Genomic DNA, 13,308 nt, shown 5'->3' with positions numbered 1-13,308 from the left:
TTTGAAATTGTCCTGCTTTTGGTTTAATGATTTGATCCTAATTTATATATACATATACATAGGTATATGTATGTATATACATATATGTCCATATTATACTCATATACATTTCTTGAGAAAGAATAATATTTGAAGATATTATTAGTCAATAAACATTTATGGATCACCTAATATGTGTCAGACATGGTGTTTAACACATATTCTTTAAAAAAAAATAAGGCATTATTTAATGCCTTAACCCCAAAGTAGAGGCAAGAAAATAACAGCAACTAACATTTACAAAGGACTTCAAGGTTTGCGGCATGCATTTTCCCTATCCCATTTCATTATCCCAGTAGCCTTGTTAAATGAGTGTTGTTATCTCCCCCATTTTACAGACAGAAAAACTAAGACTTGGAACTCTGCTCTTCTTGATTTCACATCCAGTCCTCTATCCACTTGCAGCAACAATGTGGTTACTAGATACTGTGGCTGTGTAAGACCAGTAACACCAGCATACAGAAGGGCTGCTTACACAGGTTCTTTGATCTGCTTTTCTAAGGGAAGCAACTTTAAGGGGTTAACAATCTCAGTTTAATTAAACACACATATACCATTCGCTTAGTTCAGGGGGAAAAGATCAACCCCCTGAACTTCAAGGCAAATACAAACAGAAATTACAAACATCAACAGACATACCTTGTCTGATACAAATCACAATTCATAGTTACCAGAGAAGCACCAACATCCATATGTCTGGGTTACAGTTGTGAGAAATGTGGTTTTGGGGATCACTGGACTTCCCCAAATTGTGGGAACATGCGGCTTTGGGGATCATTGGACTTCCTAGGAAGGGCCAAAGTCCTGAGGAAGAACCCTGTGATAATCCCTGGGGAAGGCTGTACAGACCACAGGACACCCAGAGGAAGACCAAGTGGTAGCCACCCCTTAATCTGTGGGGATCACAGGGCCTCCTAGGGGTCAGACCCTAAGGAGGACCCAAGTGATGGCCCCTTAGGACGGTGGTAAGATCACAAGGCTCCCGAGACAGGGCCGGAAGTCCCAAGTGATGTCCCCTTAAGAAGGCTGTGCAGACCACAGGGTTCCCCAAGGGAATCCAGAGTGGTAGCCCTCTTAACACCGCAGTGGGGATCACAGGACTCCCCAAGACAAGATCCAGGAGTAAGCCCTGCGAGCTTCCACTGCCTATTGCTTCCCTTCACTTGACCTTAGGAAAATCCATGTGATTTTCCCATTCTCACCCAAACAACTCAGGACCAGACTGGGCAGAGGAAGGCATTTTATTACGCTCCTCGAGAGAGCAGGTGTAGTGCTCACGGGGACACTCACAACTATATAGCTGCAGAAGCAGGGCTAACCATTCCCTCCACTCCTGCTAGAGTTATGGTTCGTTTACAGTTTTTGTTTTTTTACATAGTTTTCCTAGGTTATACAGTTTATAGAAATAGGATAATAAGGATACAGAAGCAAAAGTGAAGTTAATTAGATTTTCCTTGTCTTAGTTTAGGATTAAACCATATTCTTTTACTTCCCCTACTTTCCCTCTTTAAGACCAGACCCTAGATAAGCTTGAACTGGTTCAAGTGGGTTTGGCCTCTCTAATTCCCTAGACTGCCTTCTCAAAAAGCATTCACATGCCTACAAGCCTCTGACCTCTCACCTGACCGACCTTGAGGCCTGGTTTCTGCTAAAGCTGGGGTGAGGGAGGGTGGGGGAAGCACACCTTTAGTTCTGTGGAAACAAAACTCTTCCTCCCATTTCTTACACAAAGCCGGGCGGGGGGGGGGGGGGCAGGTTCAATGGCTTGCCCACATCCCTTCAGTGAGTGTACCCCCAAAAGTCAAATGCCAACCTCAAATCTTATATACCTGTCTCAGGGCCCTGGGGCACTTGAGGCTCACCATTCAGAGTGTGAGAAATCAGTGTGGGAAAGCTCTAACCCCCAACACCACATCATATACAATTCAATAACTCTCAATTGTCTTAATGCTGAGAAACACTCCAAGGCAAAAGATTCCACAGTACATGCCCCATTCAAACAAAGAATGGTAAAAAGTCCCATTTTGCTTGCCATTACATTTGAAACACAAGAATCATTAGAGGCACTTAAGAGAAGAACAGCAAAAAGCCCCATCCGGATTACTACTACACCACTGGGCTATCTTTCTGCCTAGTCCTAGGACCTAGTGGACATTACTTTCTTGTTTGCAATGGTAAGGGACTATGGATGTGAAACATTTAGATTCACCTGATTGATTGGTTTGCAGAATTCTCTGTTTTCCTTTTTTAGTCTTTTTAATAAGAGATGGTTCTCTGCAAAAGGGAACAAGGAGAGATGTATTTGAAAATGAAGATGATGTATAAACAAAAAGCATATATATATATACATATGTGTGCATGTATATATGTGCATATATATGTACAGTGTATGTATACATACACACACACATATATAATATAATGAGAGAGAGAGAGATGAGAAAGAGATCTAGGTGCATCAGTGGATAGAACATTGGGCCTACAGTCAGAAAGATCTGAGTTCAAATCTCTCCTTAGACAATTACAAGATAGATGATCCTGGGCAAGGCTTTTTTATTTATTTTTTTTGGAGGGGGGAAGGTGGGGCAATTGGGTTTAAGTGACTTGCCCAAGGTCACACAGCTAGTGAGTATGTCAGGTGTCTGAGGCCCTATTTGAACTCAGGTTCTCCTGATTCCAGGGCTGGTACTCTACTCATTGTGCCACCTAGCTGCCCCATGAGCAAGTCTTTTGGCCTTAATCTATTGGAGAAGGAAATAAAAAACCATTCCAGTATCCTTGTCAAGAAAACCTTATGGACAGTATGGTCTGTAAGGTCACAAAGATGAAGAGTTGGACATGACCAAACAATTGAACAACAACTTTCTCTCTCTCTCTCTCTCTCTCTCTCTCTCTCTCTCTCTCTCTCTCTCTGTGTGTGTGTCTCTCTCCCTCTCTCTCTCTCTCTCTCTCTCTCTCTCTCTCTCTGTGTTTGGGTGTGTGTGTGTGTGTGTAAAATGTGTCAAGCTAATCACATAGGTACTAGACTGGATAAAGGGAATTATCTATAGAGAACATGCCTGGATTTCAGGAATATATCTACCAAGCAAACAAATAAACAAAAAATAAAATCTTTCATGAAATCCTGTATAATATGGGAGATTAGGGTGGTTGATAATGGCAAGGTTGATTCAGGATTAGCAAAAAACAATGAGTGGGAAGAGCACAGCACCTTATATATAATAAGCACTTAACACATACTTGTTGATTTATTGAGTACTAAAAAAACAGGCAAAACTTTCTGATAGGTAGACCTCTTCAAAAAGTGGGATGGTGAGACTCAGAAGGTAATGAGTTCAACACACCTTGAGGTCTTCCAGTGTAGGCAGAATAACTGCATATTAGAGATGTGGTAGAGGAAATTCCCCAACTCTGCCTAGTCATTATACTAATCATTTCCTTTATAAAAGTTTTGAATTTAGTTTGAGAGATGTCCTTTTATCAAAAATTAGAGTAGTCATTGAGAAAATAGCATTGTATAGAAATTTAACAGAGAAAAAACAACTTAGAAGGTTAGCAGGAGGAGTCTGCCAGACCTGGGTGAGAGAGAAGTGCAGTCCAGTGCAGGCCCGGCCAGTACAGCCCCAGACTCAGCAAGCCAGGAGCAGTCTTTGGGAGTGACTGAATAGGCAGCAGCAGTGGCTGCTCCTACAGCTATCAGCCCATAGTTGAAATGTTTGAAAGTCATCTATTTTGACTTCTGGCAGAATAAGCAGTAGGTCCCTCTCACCCTCCCTTATTGTCCTTGAAAACCAAGAAAATATCACTTGAGGAAAAATCCTGGAACAGTGGAGCCAGCAGAAAGATGGGGTGCAGCAGTTTTTTAGCTCGTGAGGCTAGGGGGATTAATGGGAAAAGTCCCTCCTGGTATGGCTGAAGGGGACCAGTACAGTATGGGAGGTATCCTTGCAAGGCAGTGGCAAACTCCACCTTAGCAAACCAGCAGGAGATCCTGAGCCCCAGGGTGGTGTAGTGGGCAAGTGCCAACACCAGGGAACACCCACACCTCTCCACCCCACCCACACTGCATGCCTTGGCACATCCAGGGGAACCTGCAGACCCTAGTGCTGAGAACCACCACCTGCATGACAGACAGGCATCCAACAACAGTTGAAACTGCCAGTGCTCTAATGCAGCCCCAGGTGAGAAGGTGACCTCCAGCAGCCAGACCACCCCCACCCCTGAGCTTATTGTAACCCTGGGGAACTGCAGAAAAATCCCACCTGGCCTCAGCACACACCAGCCACCACCACCAGCTCCAGCTCAGTATGAGGTAAACTACCAGAGCCCTACAGCCCCCAGCTACCAGTACCTGAGGCTCCAACACACAAAGCCACTAACCAGGCCTCTAGCACCCAGCACAGGAAGTGTGGGTCAGTTCCCCCTGTGCCCCAGAAGAGAGATCAACCTGAAAAGCCAGAAAAAGTCGAACACCATGAGCAAAAAGCAACGACAACCAAAAAACAAACAATGACCATAGAGAATTATTATGGTGACAGAGAAAATCAAAACACAAACTCAGGAGAGGACATTATCAATACACCCACATCTGAAACCTCAAAGGGGAATTTGAACTAGTCTCAGGCCCAAAAAGACTTCTTGGAAGAGCTCAAGGAGGCTTTTAAAAGACAAATAAGAAAGGTAGAAGAAAAATTGAACAATTCCTTTAAAATACAATTAACAAAATGGAAAAAGATACATTGAAGAAAACAACTGCTTAAAAACAGAATTGGCCAAATGGAAAAGGAGGTACAAAAGCTAACCAAAGAAAACAATTTGTTAAAAATTAGAATTGGGCAAGTGGAAGCCAATGACTCTATGAGACATCAAGAATAAGTCAAACAAAATCAAAGGAATGAAAAAAATGGAAGAAAACGCAAAATGCCTCATTGGAGAAATTTAACTGAAAAAACTTTACTCAGATTGCGTGCATCTTATAAAATGAGCAATACCTGTAGTTAGATCAACAAAACACAGATGCAAGGATTTTTTGAGTGCAAAAATTATGGATGGAATCAGGCTTTTAGTGGAAAATTTTAACCCTGGACATGATATCCATGAGTATCTTATAAAGTAATTTTTTTCCTTCTTTGATTTTGCATTTGCCCTAATGTTTTGTTTGTTTCCTAAAGAAAAGCAAAAGCAAGGACAGATGAGTTAGAAAATGTGCCTGCTTACTATAGTAAAAGGATATTCTTTTTAAAATATCATAAAATAGAAATTTCTGAATATTCTATAGTCCTAAAGTTATCCTGGGTTGGAGTTTCTAGGTTTAGGTCAATAGGTCATGTGGTCTTTGATAACAGCTGATTTCATCTGAAATGACTTTTTTTTCCCCTCTGCTGAACTTCCACTTGTTCTTTTTGAATAAACGTCACTTATTGTGTTGAAATCGGCTTTTGCTTCTTTCTCTTTACCATGCTTCGTATTTTCCTTAACTAAATAGGAGTTGTGTGGTAGTGAGAGATAGAACATAATACCATCTCATGGAATTCAACTGGATTATATTTGACAATAATTAAGTACAACTTCATGAGTAATTTTTGGAGCTTCTATTGTTACTTATAGTGAGCCTAAAAATATTTAATGAGATGACATCAAAATGCTTTGGGTCCTACTATCAGGTCACAAGAAGCCATGAGAGGCAGGGGATAAAGAGCTGATCTCAGCATGGGGAAGATCTAAGTTTGAGTACTACCCTTAACACATGCTGTATTTGCTACCTGAGTGACCCTGGGAAAGGCACTTAATTTTTCAGTGTCTTCCATGATTATAAGGTTTGGAGGTACTGCATTAAGTTCGGCATCAATATTGTCAGCCTATGGGAGGGCAGTACAGAGCTGTGGGAGTGGGGGGGGGTGGGGCCACTAGATTGCCTAAGAGTCTTGCCCACCCAGGTTCCTAGGTTGAAAATTGAGCAGGTCAAGGCTCCCTGAACTGAGTAGTATTATGACCAGGCCCATGAGTATTCCTGGCACTATCAGTCTAGGCAGGATGAGAAGAACCAGTCTTACAAAAGAAAAGAAAAAAAAAACTAAAATGGAGAATTAGTGATCTGCTTTAGTAGAGTGAGTCTCCTCACCTGGGAGTTCTCTACACTGAAATCACAATTCTGGGGTGGTCATGGGAGAGAAGCTCTTCTTTTCAAATTGTCAGCCTCAGGTCTTTGCCATTTAGAATACATTTCGGCTGCCCCTACTATCTTCCCAAAAGATTGGTCTCAGATCATAAAACATAGTATCTACATTATAACATAATTTTTGCACTCAAAAGATCCTTGCATCTGTGTTTTGTTGATCTAACTACAGGTATTGCTCATTTTATAAGATGAATGCAATCTGAGTAAAGTTTTTTCAGGGTTGTGGGTTTCAGGGTGTGACTGAAGTTGTGAATTTTTGTGCAGTTGTGGACATTGTGGTGAGAGATGCTCATTTAATTGGAAGAGATAAGAATGGACATTGCCAAGGACCAATAAACAAAATTGTGGTGATCTGTAAAACTGATATTACAGTCTGGTGGTGATGGGAATCTGTTCCTAAGCCAATGAAGTCTACTATGATCGCATGGAGTTGCTTTATTTTTAAAATAAACATTTATTGAAATTCAGTAATTGAAGTGGAAAACAGTAGTGACATGATTTTTTAAAGATTTCTTAAACTAGGTTAAATGAAGTGCAATTGTACATGCCCAAATAAAATAAGAAGTTTCCCATGATTCTTCACTATTTGGTTCAATAGACACTACCTAAATAGTATGATATTATAATGGAAGGAAGGAAGGAAGTTCTTCACAGGAACTGGGAGGAAAAAGAACTAGGTTGTAGTCCTGGCTTTACCACTAAATAACTCCTCTGTGATTATGGATCATCAATCAGTTTATCCTCTCTGTGCCTCAATTTTCTAACCTGTAAAGTGGAAAAGCTGGACTCAAACTCTAGTGTTTCTTTCAGCCCTAACATTCTTATTTTGTGATTGTTTAGGCTTCTTTTTTTCACACATTTCCTCATTTGTATTTGTTATGTCCCAGAGATGACACAAAGCTACTCCTCAACCCCACCCTTAAACCACTCAACTATGGCAAGTTTTGATTGCTTAGAGAAATTTATGTTATAATGTTAATATTTTATACTGGAAGGAATTTGAAGAAGGTATTAATAATAATAAGATGAGACTAAAACGTTTCACATCACTATTGTTTCAGGCAATGATGTAATAATAAATGAGTGCCAGAGAATGTCAGAACTGAAAGGGACTATTAAAATCATCTAAGTCTAAAGATCTCATTTTCAAGGTTAACTATCATAGAACTGAGGTCCAAACCCCTTACTTAAGGAGTTGCAATCAATTCTTAATTTCTTACTAAAGGAGAGCAAGGGTATTTATAACCTGAAAACGGCTTGATTCACCCCATGACTTCATGCTCAATCTATACTTAGAAATACAATTGGCTTATTTTGTATAAATAAGCAAGAAGGTTAGGAGGAACTAAATATCTTCATAAAACAAAACATTATGATACCAGAAACCCTTAGGAGTAGCACTAATGCTTTTAAATGAAGGTTTAATTTGTCTCTGAGCTGTAGAAAGAAGTCACTAATGACATGTCATTTAAATTCTAACACCTGTTTAATGGCACTTTTTCTTTATCCCCAAAGAGTAACTGTTTATGAATGTTTGAAGTTTTCCAAGTATATCTACAAGAGTTAGTTTTCCATAAACAATGTTATGGATTCTTATCCATAGTCACATTGAAACAATACAGTGGCAATATTGGTTAGTGGTGATTGCTACTGGATAAGTTTCAAAGAGAGTGCAACTAAAACTTGAGAAAATTATAAATTTACATATTAAACATGATTTCATTAAGAACTTTTCATTTTGTGGTTGCTTAATATAAGGGGTGTAGGTATACAATATAAACAAGGAGTTTCTAGTTATTCTTTTTTCTTAAACTATTATAAGACATCACAAATCATAAGACATTGATAAAATATTTTTGCCTCCAAATTTCCCTCCTTTCAACCTGTATGTATGTACATAAGAAATGTGTGTTTATATATACATGCACACAGATATACATATAACACACATGTATAGATAGTGCATATTGTCAAATATGTAATCATATACATTGATGTTTCTTTGATTAACAAAAAAGTGACTGATTTTTTTCAGGTATAAAGTAGTAAAAGAGGACTGATGCAGAGTGGTAACTTTCCTGAATTTTACTTAGCTTTCTTTCTTACTTTAATTATATCTCTAAGTAAAACTTTACAAGGTCACTTTTTGACTCCTTTACATGTGGCATCCTAAAAATTCTATTGGCTAACCAGCAATAGGAGGCCCAATGGATGGGATCATTGACAATTAATCCTCATTGGCAATAAATTTCTTGTTTTCTGTGTATGCTGCATAATTCCTAGCATTTAATATCCTACCCTATATAAAATGGGATACAATAAGTTATAGACAGATGTCCACAGTATTAGGAAGACCTGAACACAACAACCTGACATTTAGATATAGTATCTGATTCATTTTGGCTATGTGTCAATGATACAGTTGTCTAAATTCTCAGAAACCCAATCAGTTCTCTGAAAGTATAAATTGCATAGAAATCACATATTGGTAGAGGAAGTTCACTTTATATTGATGAAATCATAGGTTCAATTATTTATAAATATACATATATAAATTATGTAGCATCCAGTTATCATAAATTGTTGTTGTTCATTTATTCCAGTTGTATCTGTCTCTTCATGACCCCATTTGGGGTTTTCTTGCCATTTTCTTCTCTATCACATTTTACATATGAGGAAACTGAGGCAAATGGGTTAGGTGACTTGCCCAGGGTCACATAGTTAGTAAGTGTCTGAGGGCAGATTTGAACTCTGTCTTCCTGACTTATGCCTTGGCGCTCTATCCACTGCATCACCTAGCTGTTCTGTTGTCATAAATAACCACTTGTAATTCAGCAAAATAAATAAGACATGAGTTTATTTTCCAAATAAATTATCCTTGTCTTGTGAAGTTCAAATGTAATTGATTTTGTAGGAAATGGGGCTTTAGGCAATGGACTCCACAAAATGGACTCCTCTCTCTCTCTCCCTCTCTCTCTCTCTGTCTCTGCCTCTCTGTCTCTCTCTTTCCCCCTCTCCCCTCCCTCCTTCCCTCCCTTCTTCCTCTGCTCTCTTTCTATCTCTCCCCTTTCTCTTTTTCCCATCTCTCACACACAAATATATGCATATATAAACACACAGTGTATATATGTGTACATGTACATTTTATATACATATAGATACATGCATATATTTACATTTTGTATGCTGTAGGGAAATTGTAAGGTGATTTACTCTTTTAATGAAGGTACATTTTTCTTATAATAAAATGCTTATATTAGTGACATATGTGACAAAGAAATCTATGTTTGTGTGTCAGAATAAAAGTGGGCCGAGTAAAGGTGAAACTAGGTCCTCAGGACTAAATCTTTCTAAGACCTCTCTTGGATTCAAACTGCGTGAGGAGGCTTATTGAGAAAAAGAATGGCTAAGCCATAAAACACTCCAAACATGGGCTTGAACAGGCCCATAAAGCCTAAGTGTTCAGCACATTAAAGGACGAAAGAAGAAAATTGTTGCAGATGTGATTGGATCTTCTATTACACTGGAAACTACTCTAAATTTTCTCCTTGTGATCATTATTCCTTACATTTCTTAGCTCCAAATTCATCTTCTCTTCTCCCCAGCCCCCACACAGGGACCCATTGCCTTCAGAATGTGATTCTTTCCAATTAAATGTGCTCCATTCAGAGAACATAAGAACCAAATTTTTTTTGGATTTAGAACATGATTTTTTTTCTTTTTTTTCTTTTTCCTCTTTTTTTTCCTTTTAGAAATAAGTGCCTGTATTCTTCTGATATCCAGAAATCCTTATTTATAGGTGACTTCCCTCCTTGGCACATGAGAGCTTAATCAGTGGTTTTGGTAATTACCCACTGGTTTCATTTAATATTAGGTAATACATGCTTTGCACTAAGCAAAAGAAAATAAGTACGTTCTTTTTTGTGTAGAGTTCTCTCCTTGAATTATAAAAGCTAAATATCCATTCTGTATAGAGAGATGAATCAGCAATCCATATAATATCTATTCATCATACATATTTCACAAGGAGGATATTATGGTGACTGCAAAGTTCTTACAAAAATAATATGGAAATCCGGAACTTGATGTGGAGTGTCAGGGAGCTTCTTACTATTATTTACCTTATCAGCTTTTGCTTTCTGAAATCAATGGAAGGGCATCAAGTTCAGCTAATCCATATTTCTGAGTATGAAATTGAATTTATAGTCTGTAGTATGTTGACTACCGCTCGCATTTAAGGCATAATTGATTTTTATTGAAAAGCCAGCAGGCACATCAAAAATTTCCACAAGCCACAAGGATGTTAAATTTTACCCTGTTTAGATAATAGTGTTGCTTTATTTATCCTTTAAAATGAAGCTTTTATATTTATATCAGCAAATGCTGTGGAAGTGTGACTGATGCCTTGAGAAACCATCAATCCATGGTTCTGTTAAACTGCACTGCACAGAAATGAGCAACTTTATATTTCTAAGGTAAATGTCTATGGTTGGTTTGTTTTAAGGATAAATGGATAAATGGAATAATAAATCTAGCACAATTCCATGTCATGTAGCAAAGTTATTTTTTTCATTGAAACAACCAACTTGCCCCCTTACTACTTTTCTTTCTTTTAGAACTGTATTCTTCTCCATATCCTATTCTTTGTTATTTTAAAGGAACATTTTAATATTACTTATAGACAGAAACCCAATCATTTAAATTATTTACTTTGAAATTCGCTTTAGATCTAGGAGCCATACCCAACATTTAGCAGCTTTCAAAGATAGAAAAATAAATAGAAAAAGGAAATATGTTCACAGACATGTTTTCAAAACCTCAAATTGAGACCCTAATTAGGGTCACTGAATATCTATTGAAGAATCTCCATGAATTCCCTGGAATAGAGTATGCTAGGCTAAAGGACATTCTTATTTATTTTGAGACAGAAATATAGTTCTCTATTTTTCTTTTTGGCCACCTGTTTCAAATTGATGCATCCTGGTATCCTTACCCCACATTGTACAAAAAACTGAAAAAAATTCCAGAAAAAACCCTCATAAAACTAAAACCCAAACCAATATGAAAAACATGTTTGGACAAGAAAAACATCTTCCCACATTGGCCATGTCTGAAATGGTATTTCCCTCTCTGCATTTTAACTTAATTACCTCTCTGGAAGCAAGCTATTGGTGAGGTTAGTCTTCAGTCTTCTGGGCTTTGGGGTTGACACTTGGAAATGTAGGTAATGTTAAAACACCAATAAAAAAATCAATATTTTTTAAAAGATGGGCCTTTGTTTCACAGAAAAGCTGGGATCCTTAAAAACCCACCACATAATTTTCCAAATGCAACCTTACCCATTTGCCTCCTCCCTTTTAAAATTTGGAATCCAGTTCATTGTTCATCTGTAATCTTTCTAAGCTATGTGAAGTGATAGACCAACTCTCTAGGTTGTTCATCTAAATGCATATAGTATTCTAAATACTATATTTTTTCATCTTATTTTTTTCACTTGTTTTTCTTTCAGGGTAGAGAGGTGCCTATATATTTAATAACTTTGTTTAATTGAAGTGGAAAATACAGGTTATATTTGGTAAAAGCACAGAAATGCTTATGGGGAATTTAATGTAAGTAACTCGATCAGAGGAAAAAATCAGTTTCTAGCTAAGTTCTGGACATCTTCAAATGCTTCACTAAGGAAATCCTAGAAGAATCAAATCTACTTCTAAAGTTCTGGGTAAGATTGTGCTGAAAGGAGAATAATAGGATTTAAATCTTGGAGCGACTTGGTGTATCTAGTCCAACTATCTGATTACGGATGAGGAAACTGAGACCCAGAAAAGGAAAATGACTTGCCCAAGATCATACAGGTAGTACACAATAGGACTAATATTTGGACTTGGATCCTCTAACTTCAAATATTTCTACTATCTCCTGGCACCTCTCTCTATTATGAGGGGTCATGATGAAATTTCCTAGGCACAATGATGGCCTGTAGCCTGGTATTTGAGAAGTATATGTTAATCAATGTTCATAATTCTGCTTTCTAACCTTCAGATACCAAGGATATTACAGACATTGTACACATGCAGTGGCAGTAATACTCTTCAACCATTCCAACTAATTTTCAGGCAAACTAATCAATCACAGAATCTCTTCAGGATAGTTTAGTATACCGAGACCCACGAAGTATTGGTCAGTCCAGTCCGTACGTCAGCCAAGAGTCTACATACTGTGGCTTTTATATTAGTCTGCAAGGTATAGTCAGAACTGTATTGAAACGTTCTATCACTGAATACATAATCCAGGTTTAATTGCACATTGGATTTTATAACATCAGCTTTCTCTTCTCATTAAAAACAACTTGGAATTTACCAGCATTTCTTTTGGATTTTTTTTCTTTTGTGACCCCATCCTATCAATGAATTTGTCGCAAAAACTTTGAATGATAAACCCTGGGATTGCTTTAATAGGACAATTATTTCCAATGAGGGGAATAACATCTCAAGGAATTTTTAAATATGAGGTAATAAGCCCTTAGTGCCTATTTCCTTATGTGTGTGGATGACGAGTGTTCAAAACAATTTGTCATATGCATAGAAATACAAAAGACAAAACCTAAAGAGATTATACATTAGTCTCTTAAGAGTGAAACTGTCGGAAAGGAGCTCTATACCTTTCACAAAGGCAGATATTTTCAAAGCAATGCGTGACAGGTACAGGGACAAATCCCGTTAATAAGTAACAGGATTTTTGCCTGGCTTTGTCACATTCCACTTTGAAAACCTACCCTCAAACTGTCTATAAATTTTCATGCCCATCTTTTTCTCTTTGCTTCTCTGGTGTTTCTGATTTTGTGTTCAGTATTTTCTGACTTCCTTGTTCTATCGTGGGGTACCCCTTAGCATTCTTTTAGTCATCACGTGTATACTATGATTTTATAGTTCCTTCATAGCTAGTTTCATGTAGTATTCTGTACACCTATTTATCTGCATTGGTATATTCCCAAGTCAATTAGTTTCTGCTGTTTTGGAGTAAAAGAACTTGCAATGGTTCTTTTTACATAAAAATTAGTAGGAATATGTAAGCAGGATCTACCATAGGACCTA

The sequence above is a fragment of the Trichosurus vulpecula genome, chromosome 7, assembly GCF_011100635.1.
Source record: "Trichosurus vulpecula isolate mTriVul1 chromosome 7, mTriVul1.pri, whole genome shotgun sequence".
Taxonomy (NCBI): Eukaryota; Metazoa; Chordata; class Mammalia; order Diprotodontia; family Phalangeridae; genus Trichosurus; species Trichosurus vulpecula.
Note: the sequence above shows the minus strand (reverse complement) of the source record.